The 19,823-nt window shown below is 54.2% G+C and overlaps 1 long non-coding RNA gene across 1 annotated transcript in view; it reads left to right on the top strand.

Annotated features, from left to right (window-relative positions):
• The first annotated feature begins 7,593 nt into the window (after nucleotides 1–7,593).
• Nucleotides 7,594–19,823, top strand: part of LOC146021340 (uncharacterized) — a 39,874-nt gene continuing 27,644 nt past the window's right edge. The window contains exons 1-2 of the long non-coding RNA XR_014450874.1: nucleotides 7,594–8,433; nucleotides 11,921–12,039. This is a non-coding gene — a long non-coding RNA (uncharacterized LOC146021340). The remainder of the gene's footprint in view (nucleotides 8,434–11,920; nucleotides 12,040–19,823) is intronic.

Below are 19,823 nucleotides of genomic sequence, written 5' to 3'. Positions count from 1 at the left end.
TCCAATTACCATACTTTTGTTCCTGCTATCACAGGAGGGTGTTAGCTGAGGGACAATCTTCACAGGGGGTGATCCAATTCCCCTGCTACCAACAGGAAATGTTCACAGGGGGTAATCAGGACATAATGTAATCAGACTATGATTGTGTCTCTATCTTAAGCTCCTTTGTGTCAATACCAGACTTAGTGGAACCCGGCACCACAGGGGGTGATCAAATTCCCCTGCTATCAACAGGAAGGTTGTCCACAGGGGGTGACCACCACACAACGTAATCAGCTGGTTATTGTTCGTTGTATTGATACTCCCTTGCATATCTCTGGTAACTAACAGACTTACTGGAACCGACCCCAGCAGGGGGGCAGCAGCAGATGGCCAGCTGAATATTACCTGGGGGGATGTGTCTGACTCTTGGGTCCACCAATCCGAACCAAGTACCGGCCCACTGGCAGTTTAAGCCCCGTGGGAAATTGGAAGTTTTTAAAATGACTGGCACACAAGCCAGGAGGGGAAATTAATGGACTGTCCTGGACTAAGAGGTTATGCTCTGTCTAGGTATCGTGTGGATTTATATGCTATCACTGCGGTGTGGAATAAGTGATAGTTTGGTGCTTTGGACTGTGATGCTACAAGGACTTTGCTACCCGGATGTTTTTATGCTACATTTGCCTCTTTTTCCTGTCTTCATCTACTTTCGTGTGCTGTGATAAAAATAAACCATATTTTGGTTTCATCTGCTCGGTGTCTGAGTGATTGAGGAACCTCGTACCCTCACAGATGTCACAGGTCCAGTATGGTCCTAACTCACCCAATGTCCACCATCCAGCACAGGCGCTCCTCCACAGAAGTCACAGGTCCAGTATGGTCCTAACTCACCCAATGTCCACCATCCAGCACAGGCGCTCCCCCGCAGATGTTACAGGTCCAGTATGGTCATATCTCACCCAATGTCCACCATCCAGCACAGGCGCTCCCCCACAGATGTCACAGGTACAGAACGGTCATATCTCACCCAATGTCCACCATCCAGCACAGGCGCTTCCCCACAGATGTCACAGGTACAGTACGGTCATATCTTCCCCAATGTCCACCATCCAGCACAGGCGCTCCCCCACACATGTCACAGGTACAGTATGGTCATATCTCACCCAATGTCCACCATCCAGCACAGGCGCTCCCCCACACATGTCACAGGTACAGTACGGTCATATCTCACCCAATGTCCACCATCCAGCGCAGGCGCTCCCCCACAGATGTCACAGGTACAGTACGGTCATATCTTCCCCAATGTCCACCATCCAGCACAGGCGCTCCCCCACACATGTCACAGGTACAGTATGGTCATATCTCACCCAATGTCCACCATCCAGCGCAGGCGCTCCCCCACAGATGTCACAGGTACAGTACGGTCATATCTTCCCCAATGTCCACCATCCAGCACAGGCGCTCCCCCACAGATGTTACAGGTCCAGTATGGTCATATCTCACCCAATGTCCACCATCCAGCACAGGCGCTCCCCCACACATGTCACAGGTACAGTACGGTCATATCTCACCCAATGTCCACCATCCAGCACAGGCGCTCCCCCACAGATGTTACAGGTCCAGTATGGTCATATCTCACCCAATGTCCACCATCCAGCACAGGCGCTCCCACACAGATGTCACAGGTACAGTACCGTCATATCTTCCCCAATGTCCACCATCCAGCACCGGCGCTCCCCCACAGCTGTCACAGGTACAGATTAGTCATATCTCACCCAATGTCCACCATCCTGCGCAGGCGCTCCCACACAGATGTCACAGGTACAGTACGGTCATATCACACCCTATCTCCCCCATCCAGCACAGACGCTCCCCCACGGATGTCACAGGTACAGTATGGTCATATCACACCCATTGTCCACCATCCAGCGCAGGCGCTCCCCCACAGATGTCACAGGTACAGTACGGTCATATCTTCCCCAATGTCCACCATCCAGCACAGGCTCCCCCCCCCCCCCCCCCCACACACACATGTCACAGGTACAGTATGGTCATATCTCACCCAATGTCCACCATCCAGCACAGGCGCTCCCCCACGGATGTCACAGGTATAGTACGGTCATATCTTCCCCAATGTCCACCATCCAGCACAGGCGCTCCCCCACACATGTCACAGGTACAGTACGGTCATATCTTCCCCAATGTCCACCATCCAGCGCAGGCGCTCCCCCACAGATGTCACAGGTACAGTACGGTCATATCTTCCCCAATGTCCACCATCCAGCACAGGCGCCCCCCCCCCCCCCCCCCACACACATGTCACAGGTACAGTATGGTCATATCTCACCCAATGTCCACCATCCAGCACAGGCGCTCCCCCACGGATGTCACAGGTATAGTACGGTCATATCTCACCCATTGTCCACCATCCAGCACAGGCTCTCCCCCACATATGTCACAGGTACAGTATGGTTTATCTCACCCAATGTCCACCATCCAGCACAGGCGCTCCCCCACAGATGTTACAGGTACAGTACGGTCATATCTCACCCAATGTCCACCATCCAGCACAGGTGCTCCCCCACAGATGTTACAGGTCCAGTACGGTCATATCTTCCCCAATGTCCACCATCCAGCACAGGCGCTCCCCCACAGATGTTACAGGTCCAGTACGGTCATATCTTCCCCAATGTCCACCATCCAGCACAGGTGCTCCCCCACAGATGTCACAGGTACAGTATGGTTTATCTCACCCAATGTCCACCATCCAGCACAGGCGCTCCCCCACAGATGTCACAGGTACAGTACGTTCATATCTCACCCAATGTCCACCATCCAGCACAGGCACTCCCCCACAGCTGTCACAGGTAAAGTATGGTTTATCTCACCCAATGTCCACCATCCAGCACAGGCGCTCCCCCACAGATGTTACAGGTCCAGTATGGTCATATCTCACCCAATGTCCACCATCCAGCACAGGCGCTCCCACACAGATATCACAGGTACAGTACCGTCATATCTTCCCCAATGTCCACCATCCAGCACAGGCGCTCCCCAACACATGTCACAGGTCCAGTATGGTCATATCTAACCCAATGTCCACCATCCAGCACAGGCGCTCCCCCACGGATGTCACAGGTACAGTATGGTCATATCTCACCCAATGTCCACCATCCAGCACAGGCGCTCCCCCACAGCTGTCACAGGTACAGATTAGTCATATCACACCCATTGTCCACCATCCAGCACAGGCGCTCCCCCACAGATGTCACAGGTACAGTATGGTCCTATCTCACCCAATGTCCACCATCCAGCACAGGCGCTCCCCCACAGCTGTCACAGGTACAGATTAGTCATATCACACCCAATGTCCACCATCCTGCTCAGGCGCTCCCCCACAGATGTCACAGGTAGAGTACCGTCATATCTTCCCCAATGTCCACCATCCAGCACAGGCGCCCCCCCACACATGTCACAGGTCCAGTACGGTCATATCTTCCACAATGTCCACCATCCAGCGCAGGCGCTCCCCCACATATGTCACAGGTACAGTATGGTCATATCTCACCCAATGTCCACCATCCAGCACAGGCGCTCCCCCACACATGTCACAGGTACAGTATGGTCCTATCTCCCCCAATGTCCACCATCCAGCACAGGCGCTCCCCCACATATGTCACAGGTACAGTACGGTCATATCTTCCCCAATGTCCACCATCCAGCACAGGCGCTCCCCCACAGATGTTACAGGTCCAGTATGGTCATATCTCACCCAATGTCCACCATCCAGCACAGGCGCTCCCCCACAGATGTCACAGGTACAGTATGGTCATATCTTCCCCAATGTCCACCATCCAGCACAGGCGCTCCCCCACACATGTCACAGGTATAGTACGGTCATATCTCACCCAATGTCCACCATCCAGCACAGGCGCTCCCCCACAGATGTCCCAGGTACAGTATGGTTTATCTAACCCAATGTCCACCATCCAGCACAGGCGCTCCCCCACGGATGTCACAGGTACAGTATGGTCATATCTCACCCAATGTCCACCATCCAGCACAGGCGCTCCCCCACAGCTGTCACAGGTACAGATTAGTCATATCACACCCATTGTCCACCATCCAGCACAGGCGCTCCCCCACAGATGTCACAGGTACAGTATGGTCCTATCTCACCCAATGTCCACCATCCAGCACAGGCGCTCCCCCACAGCTGTCACAGGTACAGATTAGTCATATCACACCCAATGTCCACCATCCTGCTCAGGCGCTCCCCCACAGATGTCACAGGTAGAGTACCGTCATATCTTCCCCAATGTCCACCATCCAGCACAGGCGCCCCCCCACACATGTCACAGGTCCAGTACGGTCATATCTTCCACAATGTCCACCATCCAGCGCAGGCGCTCCCCCACATATGTCACAGGTACAGTATGGTCATATCTCACCCAATGTCCACCATCCAGCACAGGCGCTCCCCCACACATGTCACAGGTACAGTATGGTCCTATCTCCCCCAATGTCCACCATCCAGCACAGGCGCTCCCCCACATATGTCACAGGTACAGTACGGTCATATCTTCCCCAATGTCCACCATCCAGCACAGGCGCTCCCCCACAGATGTTACAGGTCCAGTATGGTCATATCTCACCCAATGTCCACCATCCAGCACAGGCGCTCCCCCACAGATGTCACAGGTACAGTATGGTCATATCTTCCCCAATGTCCACCATCCAGCACAGGCGCTCCCCCACACATGTCACAGGTATAGTACGGTCATATCTCACCCAATGTCCACCATCCAGCACAGGCGCTCCCCCACAGATGTCCCAGGTACAGTATGGTTTATCTCACCCAATGTCCACCATCCAGCACAGGCGCTCCCCCACAGATGTTACTGGTCCAGTATGGTCAAATCTCACCCAATGTCCACCATCCAGCACAGGCGCTCCCCCCACAGATGTCACAGGTACAGTATGGTTTATCTCACCCAATGTCCACCATCCAGCACAGGCGCTCCCCCACAGATGTCACAGGTACAGTATAGTCATATCTTCCCCAATGTCCACCATCCAGCACAGGCGCTCCTCCACACATGTCACAGGTACAGTACGGTCATATCTCACCCAATGTCCACCATCCAGCACAGGCGCTCCCCCACAGATGTCACAGGTACAGTATGGTCATATCTCACCCAATGTCCACCATCCAGCACAGGCGCTCCCCCACATATGTCACAGGTCCAGTACGGTCATATCTTCCCCAATGTCCACCATCCAGCACAGGCGCTCCCCCACATATGTCACAGGTACAGTATGGTCATATCTCACCCAATGTTCACCATCCAGCACAGGCGCTCCCCCACAGATGTTACAGGTACAGTAGGTCATATCTCACCCAATGTCCACCATCCTGCGCAGGCGCTCCCCCACAGATGTTATGGTCATATCTTCCCCAATGTCCACCATCCAGCACAGGCGCTCCCCCACATATGTCACAGGTCCAGTACGGTCATATCTTCCCCAATGTCCACCATCCAGCACAGGCACTCCCCCTCAGATGTTACAGGTACAGTATGGTCATATCTCACCCAATGTCCACCATCCAGCACAGGTGCTCCCACACAGATGTTATGGTCATATCTTCCCCAATGTCCACCATCCAGCACAGGCGCTCCCCCACATATGTCACAGGTGCAGTATAGTCATATCTTCCCCAATGTCCACCATCCAGCACTGGCGCTCCCCCACAGATGTCACAGGTACAGAACGGTCATATCACACCCAATGTCCACCATCCAGCACAGGTGCTCCCACACAGATGTCACAGGTACAGTACGGTCATATCTCACCCAATGTCCACCATCCAGCACAGGCGCTCCCCCACAGATGTCACAGGTACAGTATGGTCCTATCTCACCCAATGTCCACCATCCAGCACAGGCGCTCCTCCACAGATGTCACAGGTACAGTATGGTCATATCTCACCCAATGTCCACCATCCAGCACAGGCGCTCCCCCACAGATGTCACAGGTGCAGTATGGTCATATCTCACCCAATGTCCACCATCCAGCACAGGCGCTCCCCCACAGATGTCACAGGTGCAGTATGGTCATATCTCACCCAATGTCCACCATCCAGCACAGGCACTCCCCCACGGATGTCACAGGTACAGTAAGGTTTATCTCACCCAATGTCCACCATCCAGCACAGGCGCTCCCCCACAGATGTCACAGGTCCAGTACGGTCATATCTCACCCAATGTCCACCATCCAGCACAGGTGCTCCCACACAGATGTTACAGGTCCAGTACGGTCATATCTCACCCAATGTCCACCATCCAGCACAGGCGCTCCCCCACACATGTCACAGGTACAGTACGGTCATATCTCACCCAATGTCCACCATCCAGCACAGGCGCTCCCCCACAGATGTCACAGGTACAGTATGGTTTATCTCACCCAATGTCCACCATCCAGCACAGGCGCTCCCCCACAGATGTCACAGGTACAGTATGGTCATATCTTCCCCAATGTCCACCATCCAGCACAGGCGCTCCTCCACACATGTCACAGGTACAGTATGGTCATATCTCACCCAATGTCCACCATCCAGCACAGACGCTCCCCCACATATGTCACAGGTCCAGTACGGTCATATCTCACCCAATGTCCACCATCCAGCACAGGCGCTCCCCCACAGATGTCACAGGTACAGTACGGTCATATCTCACCCAATGTCCACCATCCAGCACAGGCGCTCCCCCACAGATGTCACAGGTACAGTATGGTCATATCTTCCCCAATGTCCACCATCCAGCACAGGCGCTCCCCCACATATGTCACAGGTACAGTATGGTCATATCTCACCCAATGTTCACCATCCAGCACAGGCGCTCCCCCACAGATGTCACAGGTACAGTACGGTCATATCTCACCCAATGTCCACCATCCTGCGCAGGCGCTCCCCCACAGATGTTATGGTCATATCTTCCCCAATGTCCACCATCCAGCACAGGCGCTCCCCCACATATGTCACAGGTCCAGTACGGTCATATCTTCCCCAATGTCCACCATCCAGCACAGGCGCTCCCCCTCAGATGTTACAGGTACAGTATGGTCATATCTCACCCAATGTCCACCATCCAGCACAGGTGCTCCCACACAGATGTTATGGTCATATCTTCCCCAATGTCCACCATCCAGCACCGGCGCTCCCCCACAGATGTCACAGGTATAGTACGGTCATATCACACCCAATGTCCACCATCCTGCGCAGGCGCTCCCCCACAGATGTCACAGGTACAGTACGGTCATATCTCACCCAATGTCCACCATCCAGCACAGGCGCTCCCCCACAGATGTCACAGGTACAGTATGGTCCTATCTCACCCAATGTCCACCATCCAGCACAGGCGCTCCCCCACAGATGTCACAGGTACAGTACGGTCATATCACACCCAATGTCCACCATCCAGCACAGGCGCTCCCCCACAGATGTCACAGGTCCAGTATGGTCATATCTCACCCAATGTCCACCATCCAGCACAGGCGCTCCCCCACAGATGTCACAGGTACAGTATGGTCCTATCTCACCCAATGTCCACCATCCAGCACAGGCGCTCCCCCACAGATGTTATGGTCATATATTCCCCAATGTCCACCATCCAGCACAGGCGCCCCCCCACAGATGTTATGGTCATATATTCCCCAATGTCCACCATCCAGCACAGGCGCCCCCCCACAGATGTTATGGTCATATATTCACCAATGTCCACCATCCAGCCCAGATGTCAGGCTAGAACAGACCAAGGATCCAGGCCCACTTCTCTTATAGGCCCAGGACTGTGCACTTACTATGTGAGCGTGTAAGCATAGTGCCAGTGTTACAGGAACATAGAACGCCTATATTAGTAAATGTACTCCATTACATTCAGTTCGTAGTCACCATTCCGTCAGGATACTCCCATCCCATTCACAATTCCACCCCCTCAGATGCCATGGTCTAGTGCTGCTGTCCTTCTCTACCGTGAATGGATGCCAGGTCCATCTAGAGCAGTAGGTGACATGGGCCTCCCAATTCCTGCACTCCCCCCATACTGTGGGACACCGTGGCCCTTGGTTGGGGCAGGAGAACAGCTTTGCAGTCATTACGGGGGTAATTGGTGAAAACAACCAATCAGTTGTTGTCATTATATAGGATGAAATAGAGAAATGACAGCTGGCATTTGATTGGTTGCTATGGGCAACATCACCTTTTTCATTTTTATTAGCTTTGTATTAAATGTACCCCTAAGAGAGGTCACCCCTAACACAAGTGTCCCCGTGTTGTGTAGTCATCGGGAGATGGATAACAGTCAGATGGGGCAACCAGGACCTGTCCTCGCTCATCCGCCCTGATGTCCCCGTCACATCACTGCTGCTCCACAAGGTGGCGCCGTTTAACAGGTAAGTCCCTGAGCACTGGCAGCATGCCAGGTATCTATTAAATAACAGCATCAGCGACTCAATAGGGAAAGTTACTAGGATGGGATGTTGCCCATAGTAACCAATCACATTTCACTTATTATTTATTTAGCACCTTCTAGAAGATAATATATAGAATATGATTGGTCGCTATGGACAACATCCCATCTCAGTGAATGTCCCTCTGTGTATACTGTACTCTCTGCCATGGCACAAGTGTCAGTGGAGATAGTAGAAGAATTTGTGGCAGATTTAGGTCATGCGCACAGCTGCAGGTCAGTGGTATCCCAAAAAAGGGGTTTAGTTCCCCTACACCAAAGTACACCTGTGAAACCATAATGCAGGTGTCCTAAGGACAGAAACCTCCTGTGGAGAAGAAGGTTGCGGTTAAGTAGTTCCAAGTTCTTTCTGTCAGTGCACATAAGCTAATAGACGCCATGTGCACCAGGTGACTGGGAGGAGCATAAGCCACCTCTCAGCCAGCTCGGAGAATCGCCAGAGTGGATTACCTGCCAGTATCCGCTTCAGTGAGATGGTCAGGGTGAGTGGGGGCTGCGGGGAGAGGCAGGGAGTCAGTGGAGGGCGGCCGGGGGGAGCAGAAGCCACAGTTACAGCAGGGTTGCCTACGGGCAGAGGCGTAACTAGAACTGTCTGGGCCCCATAGCAAAATTTTTAAAGCCCCCCCCCCCCCCCCAGTATTCTGCCAGAATGGGGGGGGGGGTATGGAGTCAGATTAGTAGACACGGAGGGGCATGACAGAAGACGGCAGGACCAGACAGACTGGATACTGGTTGAGGTGACATGACAGTGAGGATTAAGGTCATGGGGGGGCTGTCAGGGGCGGATTTAGGGATGAGGGCGCCCCTAGGCACAACAATAATGTTTACTAAGTAGGACAGTTTATAGGGGCAGTATCTGCATCTCCTATCCATTTACACTCTATTTAAGATGGAATATAGTACAGTACAGTGGATATTTTGCAGTTATTGGTACATTTTGGGCTGACAGTACTATCACAGGCATCCAAGTGCCGCCCCCAAACATGTGCCGCCCCTAGGCCGGTGCCTCATGTGCCTAATGGGAAATTCGGCTCTGGGGGCTGTGACTGTACCAGCTGAGGGTTAGGTGGTGGGCAGTGGGATGTGGGCAGTAGGGAAGGGGGGGCAGGGTGATAAGGCACTGGGAAGGGGGGGGGCATTGGGCTGGGGACAGGGGATGGTTGGTTAACTGGGGGGGTGCTGGGCTGGGGATGGAGGGCACTGAGCTGAGGACAGGGGATGGAGGGCACTGGGCTGGGGACAGGGGATGATTGGTTAGTGCGGGGCACTTGGCTGGGGATGGTTGGTCAGATGGGGGGTGCACTGGGCTGGGGTTGAGGACATGAGTGCACTGGGCTGGGGACAGTGGATGGTAGCACTGACCTGGGGATTGATTCTCTGGCTTGCACAATCCAGCTGCAGCTGCTGCTTGGTCCTCCTTGATCCGTGCTGGTGCAGGGGAGGGAGGGAACCACCAAGTCATCCCACCCACTGGGTCTGAGGATTAGTGCTGGGGCTTGCTGGGACCAGTGCCAGGGGAGGGGAAGCCATCAAGCTCCCCATGCAGGTTTTACAATGATTCCCGGGGGAGGGGTGCCACCAAGCTCTGGTCTTGTGGTCAGTGCAGGGGGATGAGGTAGCCTCCAAGTCCAACACTGCTTGATCTCGTGGTCAGTGTGCTGGAGGTGGAGCCGGCGAGACGGACTGAGGAGCCTCCAATGCCAGTTCCCCAGCACCGTCCCACCGGAGAGGGGGCCACCAAGCTCTGGCCGGGAGTCTTGTGGTCAGTGCCGGGAGAGGAGGGAGCCTCCAAGTCCAACACCGCTGGGTCTCATGGTCAGTGTGCTGGAGGCGGAGCCGGCAAGACGGACAGGGTAGTCTACAATGCCAGTTCCCCAACAACATCCCACCGCCTGAGGTTTCGCGATCAGCAGCGCCGGGGAGGGGGTATCACCAAAGCCAGTTACCTGACTCCAGCTTAGTTTCTCTGGAGGCGGCACACAGGTGACGGCGCGGGGAAGGGGGGGGGGGGTAGGGTAGAATGGGATCATCCGCTCATATATATGGCAGCTGTAAGAAAGGGGAGGAGATCGCCACAGTGGGGGCACAGCACACTTAATACATAAATCTTCAAGAGGGTGCAGGGGGATATCTGCTGGGCTTTGGGCCCCCACAAGCCCCGGGCCCCATAGCAGCTGCACCCCCCTGCACCCTCTATAGTTATGCCACTGCCTACGGCTCATCCTCCCGGCCCCCCTGGTTGCCTACGGGTCACCCTCCCGGCCCCCCGGAAAGGTGGGCAACCCTCCCGGATTCTGGGGGACCCCCGCTCCCCCCCCCCCTGATTGCGGCTTCCCCCACCCTGGCCGCATCGTTTAAATGACCTTTTCTGATGATCTCCGGAGAGGGGGCGGGGCCAAGTTGTCATCATTGCGTCATTTAGCCCCGCCCCCTCCACGGAGATCGTCAAATTGAGGCACTTGCCTTCATGGGGGTGGGGCTTAATGATGTCACGTTTAAGCCCCGCCCCCTGAATGCCTGCTGAAAGTCTCCTCTCCGGGCTTCTCCTGGAGAGGAGCTTTCTAAAGTCGGCAACCCTGAGTTACAGTGACCCTCAGCCATCTCAGGGAATTGCCAGAGAATCGCCACCGCGGATTTCCTGCCCATCTCCGCTTCAGGGAGATGGGCAGGGTGAGTGGGGGCTGCGGGGAGCTGGCAGAGGGTGGCGCGGGGAGCAGAAGCCACAGTTACAGATGAAGAGCCTCTCAACCAGCTCAGGAATCGCCAGAGCAGATTCCCTGCCCATCTCCGCTTCGGAGGGGGGGGGGTGCAGAGGGCGGGGGGTGCAGAAGCCACAGACGGACCACCTCTCAGCCAGCTCAGGGAATTGCCAGAGAGTTACCAGAGCTGATTTCCTGCCTGTCTCTGCTTCAGGTAGATGAGCAGGGTGAGTGGGGGCTGCGGGGAGTGGCGGGGAGCCGGCAGAGGGCGGCAGGTGGGGGGAGCAGAAGCCACAGTTACAGATGAAGAGCCTCTCAGCCAGCTCAGGGAATTGCCAGAGAATCACCAGAGTGGATTCACTGCCCATCTCCACTTTAGAGAGATGGGCAGGGCGAGTGGGTGCTGTGGGGTGCAGTGGAGAGTCGTCAGAGGGCGGCAGCGGGCTATGTCAGAATGGTGCACGCAATCGTCTTGAGTGAGTGCACCCCCTTCTGGCGGATGGTGCACAGCGGTGATTGGCGATCTAATGAGAGCTTCTCTATCTTTACATAAATGTCACTAACCGGAACGTTTATTGAACAGGATCCCAGTCTGAGGTCCCAGTTACACTGGTTTGTATAGATATTTGTATAGCACATAGCCTCTCCGCAGCGATGACAGCTCTGCTCACAGTCACAATAACCTATACACCAGGATCTGGCTTATTACAGGACAGCGTTCCGGGACGCCGTGTCTCACTCCCTGAATGTCCCATCATGGAAAGTGACATTGATACATGATGCAGAAGATAACAACACATTGTGTCACCGGGTGGACTTCTTCATTATCGGTAATCTGATTACACAATGTAATCTCTGACACCCATCTGATACGGATATCCTGTCTCTTATCATTCTGTGCTCCGTCCACTATATAACTGTCAGTCTGTGGCTTCCTGCTGCCTCCATTCCCCTCCTCACATCATGTCACTGCCCCTGTCACATGCAGCACTGTCCTCACGGACACATCACTCATCTCCTGATATACTCTGTGCTGCTGGGGACCCTGCACCTCCCACTATATAACTCTCAGTCTGTGGCTTCCTGCTGCCTCCATTCCCCTCCTCACATCATGTCACTGCCCCTGTCACATGTAGCTCTGTCCTCACTGACACATCACTTATCTCCTGATATACTATGTGCTGCTGGGGACCCTGCACCTCCCACTATATAACCTTCAGTCTGTGGCTTCCTGCTGCCTCCATTCCCCTCCTCACATCATGTCACTGCCCCTGTCACATGCTGCCCTGTCCTCACTGACACGTCACTCATCTCCTGATATACTCTGTGCTGCTGGGGACCCTGCTCCTCCCACTATATAACTCTCAGTCTGTGGCTTCCTGCTACCCCCATTCCTCTCCTCACATCATGTCACTGCCCCTGTCACATGCAGCCCTGTCCTCACTGACACATCACACATCTCCTGATATACTCTGTGCTGCTGGGGACCCTGCACCTCCCACTATATAACCTTCAGTCTGTGGCTTCCTGCTGCCTCCATTCCACTCCTCCCATCATGTCACTGCCCCTGTCACATGCAGCCCTGTCCTCACTGACACATCCCTGATCTCCTATATACTCTGTGCTGCTGGGGACCCTGCTCCTCCCACTATATAACTCTCAGTCTGTGGCTTCCTGCTGCCTCCATTCCCCTCCTCACATCATGTCACTGCCCCTGTCACATGCAGCCCTGTCCTCACTGACACATCACTCATCTCCTGATATACTCTGTACTGCTGGGGACCCTACTCCTCCCACTATATAACTCTCAGTCTGTGGCTTCCTGCTGCCTCCATTCCCCTCCTCACATCATGTCACTGCCCCTGTCACATGCAGACCTGTCCTCACTGACGCATCACACATCTCCTGATATACTCTGTGCTGCTGGGGACCCTGCTCCTCCCACTATATAACCCTCAGTCTGTGGCTTTCTGCTGCCCCCATTCCCCTCCTCACATCATGTCACTGCCCCTGTCACATGCAGCCCTGTCCTCACTGACACATCACTCCTCTACTGGTATACTCTGTGCTGCTGGGGACCCGACTCCTCCCACTATATAACTCTCAGTCTGTGGCATCCTGCTGCCTCCATACCCCTCCTCACATCATGTCACTGCCCCTGTCACATGCAGCCCTGTCCTCACTGACACATCACTCATCTCCTGATATACTCTGTGCTGCTGGGGACCCTGCTCCTCCCACTATATAACTCTCAGTCTGTGGCTTCCTGCTGCCCCCATTCCTCTCCTCACATCATGTCACTGCCCCTGTCACATGCAGCCCTGTCCTCACTGACACATCACTTATCTCCTGATATACTATGTGCTGCTGGGGACCCTGCACCTCCCACTATATAACCTTCAGTCTGTGGCTTCCTGCTGCCTCCATTCCACTCCTCCCATCATGTCACTGCCCCTGTCACATGTAGCCCTGTCCTCACTGACACATCACTCATCTCCTGATATACTCTGTACTGCTGGGGACCCGACTCCTCCCACTATATAACTCTCAGTCTGTGGCTTCCTGCTGCCTCCATTCCCCTCCTCACATCATGTCACTGCCCCTGTCACATGCAGCCCTGTCCTCACTGACGCATCACACATCTCCTGATATACTCTTTGCTGCTGGGGACCCTGCTCCTCCCACTATATAACCCTCAGTCTGTGGCTTTCTGCTGCCCCCATTCCCCTCCTCACATCATGTCACTGCCCCTGTCACATGCAGCCCTGTCCTCACTGACACATCACTCCTCTACTGGTATACTCTGTGCTGCTGGGGACCCGACTCCTCCCACTATATAACTCTCAGTCTGTGGCATCCTGCTGCCTCCATACCCCTCCTCACATCATGTCACTGCCCCTGTCACATGCAGCCCTGTCCTCACTGACACATCACTCATCTCCTGATATACTCTGTGCTGCTGGGGACCCGACTCCTCCCACTATATAACTCTCAGTCTGTGGCATCCTGCTGCCTCCATACCCCTCCTCACATCATGTCACTGCCCCTGTCACATGCAGCCCTGTCCTCACTGACACATCACTCATCTCCTGATATACTCTGTGCTGCTGGGGACCCGACTCCTCCCACTATATAACTCTCAGTCTGTGGCTTCCTGCTGCCTCCATTCCCTTCTTCACATCATGTCACTGCCCCTGTCACATGCAGCCCTGTCTTAACTGACACATCACTCATCTCCTGATATACTCTGTGCTGCTGGGGACCCTGCTCCTCCCACTATATAACTCTCAGTCTGTGGCTTCCTGCTGCCTCCATTCCCCTCCTCACATCATGTCACTGCCACTGTCACAGGCAACCCTGTCCTCACTGACACATCACTCATCTCCTGATATACTCTGTGCTGCTGGGGACCCTGCTCCTCCCACTATATAACTCTCAGTCTGTGGCTTCCTGCTGCCTCCATTCCCCTCCTCACATCATGTCACTGCCCCTGTCACATGCAGCCCTGTCCTCACTGACACATCACTCATCTCCTGATATACTCTGTGCTGCTGGGGACCCTGCTCCTCCCACTATATAACTCTCAGTCTGTGACTTCCTGCTGCCTCCATTCCCCTCCTCACATCATGTCACTGCCCCTGTCACATGCAGCCCTGTCCTCACTAATACATCCCTCATCTCCTGATATACTCTGTGCTGCTGGGGACGCTGCTCCTACCACTATATAACTCTCAGCCTGTGGCTTCCTGCTGCCCCCATTCCCCTGCTCACATCACATCACTGCCCCTGTCACATGCAGCCCTGTCCTCACTGACACATCCCTCATCTCCTGATATACTCTGTGCTGCTGGGGACCCTGCTCCTCCCACTATATAACTCTCAGTCTGTGGCATCCTGCTGCCCTCATTCCCCTCCTCACATCATGTCACTGCCCCTGTCACATGCAGCCCTGTCCTCACTGACACATCACTCATCTCCTGATATACTCTGTGCTGCTGGGGACCCTGCTCCTCCCACTATATAACTCTCAGTCTGTGGCTTCCTGCTGCCTCCATTCCCCTCCTCACATCATGTCACTGCCCCTGTCACATGCAGCCCTGTCCTCACTGACACATCCCTCATCTCCTGATATACTCTGTGCTACTGGGGATCCTGCTCCTCCCACTATATAACTCTCAGTCTGTGGCTTCCTGCTGCCTCCATTCCCCTCCTCACATCATGTCACTGCCCCTGTCACATGCAGCCCTGTCCTCACTGACACATCACTCATCTCCTGATATACTCTGTGCTGCTGGGGACCCTGCTCCTCCCACTATATAACTCTCAGTCTGTGGCTTCCTGCTGCCCCCATTCCCCTCCTCACATCATGCCACTGCCCCTGTCACATGCAACCCTGTCCTCACTGACACATCCTTCATCTCCTGATATACTCTGTGCTGCTGGGGACCCTGCTCCTCCCACTATATAACTCTCTGCTGCCTCTATTCCCCTCCTCACATCATGTCACTGCCCCTGTCACATGCAGCCCTGTCCTCACTGACATATCACTCATCTCCTGATATACTCTGTGCTGCTGGGGACCCTGCTCCTCCCACTATATAACTCTCAGTCTGTGGCTTCCTGCTGCCCCCATTCCCCTCCTGACATCATGTCACTGCCCCTGTCACATGCAGCCCTGTCCTCACTGACACATCACTCCTCTCCTGATATACTCTGTGCTGCTGGGGACCCTGCTCCTCCCACTATATAACTCTCAGTCTGTGGCTTCCAGCTGCCTCCATTCCCCTCCTCACATCATGTCACTGCCCCTGTCACATGCAGCCCTGTCCTCACTGACATCCCTCCTCTCCTGATATACTCTGTGCTGCTAGGGACCCTGCTCCACCCACTATATAACTCACAGTCTGTGGCTTCCTGCTGCCTCCATTCCCCCCCCCCTCACATCATGTCACTGCCACTGTCACATGCAGTCCTGTCCTCACTGACACATCACTCATCTCCTGATATACTCTGTGCTGCTGGGGTCCCTGCTCCTCCCACTATATAACTCTCAGTCTGTGGCTTCCTGCTGCCCCCATTCCCCTCCTCACATCATGTCACTGCCCCTGTCACATGCAGCCCTGTCCTCACTGACACATCACTCATCTCCTGATATACTCTGTGCTGCTGGGGACCCTGCTCCTCCCACTATATAACTCTCAGTCTGTGGCTTCCTGCTGCCCCCATCCCCCTCCTCACATCATGTCACTGCCCCTGTCACTGCAGCCCTGTCCTCACTGACACATCACTCATCTCCTGATATACTCTGTGCTGCTGGGGGACCCTGCTCCTCCCACTATATAACTCTCAGTTTGTGGCTTCCTGCTGCCTCCATTCCCCTCCTCACATCATGTCACTGCCCCTGTCACTGCAGCCCTGTCCTCACTGACACATCACTCATCTCCTGATATACTCTGTGCTGCTGGGGACCCTGCTCCTCCCACTATATAACTCTCAGTCTGTGTCTTCCTGCTGCCTCCATTCCCCTCCTCACATCATGTCACTGCCCCTGTCACATACAGCCCTGTCCTCACTGACACATCACTCATCTCCTGATATACTCTGTGCTGCTGGGGACCCTGCTCCTCCCACTATATACCTCTCAGTCTGTGGCTTCCTGCTGCCCCCATTCCCCTCCTCACATCATGTCACTGCCCCTGTCACATGCAGCCCTGTCCTCACTGACACATCACTCATCTCCTGATATACTCTGTGCTGCTGGGGACCCTGCTCCTCCCACTATATAACTCTCAGTCTGTGGCTTCCTGCTGCCCCCATTCCCCTCCTCACATCATGTCACTGCCCCTGTCACATGCAGCTCTGTCCTCACTGACACATCACTCATCTCCTGATACTCTTTGTGCTGCTGGGGACCCTGCACCTCCCACTATATAACTCTCAGGCTGTGGCTTCCTGCTGCCCCCATTCCCCTCCTCACATCATGTCACTGCCCCTGTCACATGCAGCCCCCTCACTGACACATCACTCATCTCCTGATATACTCTGTGCTGCTGGGGACCCTGCTCCTCCCACTATATAACTCTCAGTCTGTGGCTTCCTGCTGCCTCCATTCCCCTCCTCACATCATGTCACTGCCCCTGTCACATGCAGCCCTGTCCTCACTGACACATCCCTCATCTCCTGATATACTCTGTGCTACTGGGGATCCTGCTCCTCCCACTATATAACTCTCAGTCTGTGGCTTCCTGCTGCCTCCATTCCCCTCCTTACATCATATCACTGCCCCTGTCACATGCAGCCCTGTCCTCACTGACATCCCTCCTCTCCTGATATACTCTGTGCTGCTAGGGACCCTGCTCCACCCACTATATAACTCACAGTCTGTGGCTTCCTGCTGCCTCCATTCCCCCCCCCCCCCTCACATCATGTCACTGCCACTCACAGGCAGCCCTGTCCTCACTGACACATCACTCATCTCCTGATATATTCTGTGCTGCTGGGGATCCTGCTCCTCCCACTATATAACTCTCAGTCTGTGGCTTCCTGCTGCCCCCATTTCCCTCCTCACATCATGTCACTGTCCCTGTCATATGCAGTCCTATCCTCACTGACACATCACTCATCTCCTGATATACTCTGTGCAGCTGGGGATCCTGCTCCTCCCACTATATAACTCTCAGTCTGTGGCTTCCTGCTGCCCCAATTCCCCTCCTCACATCATGCCACTGCCCCTGTTACATGCAGTCCTGTCCTCAGACACATCACACATCTTCTGGTTGTGATTAGGGTATGGGGGAAGGTTATGGTATGGAGGGATGGTTAGGGCTAGGGTATGGGGGGAGGTTAGGGTTAGGCTGATGGGGAAGGTTATGGTATGGGGGAAAGTTAGGGCATGGGGGATGGTTAGGGATATGCATGATGCTGGAGACTGATTCTCCTAGATACAATTGTATGAGGGACATGGTTGGAGTAGGCATCTGGGAAGTGTTTGGAGATGATATCCTGGCATGAGGGATGTGGTTGGAGATGGCATCCTTGCATAAGGGAGGTGGTTGGTGATGACATCCCAGCATGAGGGAGGTGGTTGGAGATGACATCCTGGCATGAGGGACGTGGTTGGAGATGACATCCTAGCATGAGAGAGGTGGTTGTAGAAGACATTGTGGCATGGGGGATGTGGATGGAGATGACATCCTGGCATGAGGGATGTGGTTGGAGATGACATCCTGGCATGAGGGATGTGGTTGGAGATGACATCCTGGCATCTGGGACGTGGATGGAAATGACATTCTTGGATGAGGGACCTGGTTGGAGATGACACCCTGGCATGAGGTTGGTGGTTGGAGAAGACATTGTGGCATGAGGGACTTGGTTGGAGATGACATCATAGCATGAGGGACATGGTTGGAGATGACATCCTGGCATGAGGGAGGTGGTTGGAGAAGATATTGTAGCATGAGGGAATTGGTTGGAAATGACATGCTGACATGAGGGACATGGTTGGAGATGACATCCTGGCATGAGGGACATGGTTGGAGATGACATCCTGGCATGAGGGAGGTGGTTGGAGATGACATCCTAACATGAAGGAAGTGGGTTGAAATGACATCCTGGCATGAGGAACATTGTTGGGGATGACATCGTGGCATGAGGGACGTGGTTCGAGGTGACATACTAACATGAGGGAGGTGGTTGAAGATGACATCCTGGCATGATGGATGTGGTTGGACATTACATCCTGGTATGAGGGACATGGTTGGTGATGACATCGGGACATCTGGGGGGTGGTTGGAGATGACATCCTGGCATGATGGACATGGTTTGAGATGACATCCTGGCATGAGGAATATGGTTGGAGATGACATCCTGGCATGATGGAGGTGATTTGAGATAACATCCTGGCATGATAGACATGGCTGGAGATGACATCCTGTAATGGTTGTAGATGACACCCTGGCATGAGGGATGTGGTTGCAGATGACATCCTGGCATAAGGAAGGTGGTTGGAGATGACATCCTTGCATTTTGGACTTGGTAGAATATGACATCCTTGCTTGAGGAAAGTGGTTGGAGATTACATTGTGGCATTAGGGAGGTGGTTGGAGGTGACATCCTGGCGTCTGAGAGGTGGTTGCAGATGACATTGTGGCAGGAGGACGTGGTTGGAGATGACATCCTGGCATGAGGGATGTGGTTGGAGATTGCATCCTGGCATGACAGAGGTGATTGAAGATGACATCCTGATTTCTGGGAGGTGGTTGGAGATGACATCCTGGCATCTGGGAGGTGGTTAGAGATGATACCATGGCATTAGGGATGTGGTTGGAGATGACATCCTGGCATTAGGGAGATGGTTGGAGATGACATCCTGGCTTCAGGGAGGTGGTTAGAGATGACATCCTGGTTCGAGGGAGGTGGTTGGAGATGATAACCTGGCATTAGGGACGTGGATGGATATGACATTCCGACCTGAGAGACATGGTTCGAGATGACATTCTGGCTTCAGGGAGGTGGCTAGAGATGATATCCTGGCTTCAGGGAGGTGGTTGGAGATGACATCCCAGCATGAGGGAGGTGGTTAGAGATGACATCCTGGCATGATGGATGTGGTTGG

This window comes from Crinia signifera, chromosome 7, assembly GCF_055691185.1.
Source record: "Crinia signifera chromosome 7, ASM5569118v1, whole genome shotgun sequence".
NCBI lineage: Eukaryota > Metazoa > Chordata > Amphibia > Anura > Myobatrachidae > Crinia > Crinia signifera.
The sequence above is the reverse complement of the archived record's forward strand: the minus strand, read 5'-3'. Positions and strand labels throughout refer to the sequence as shown.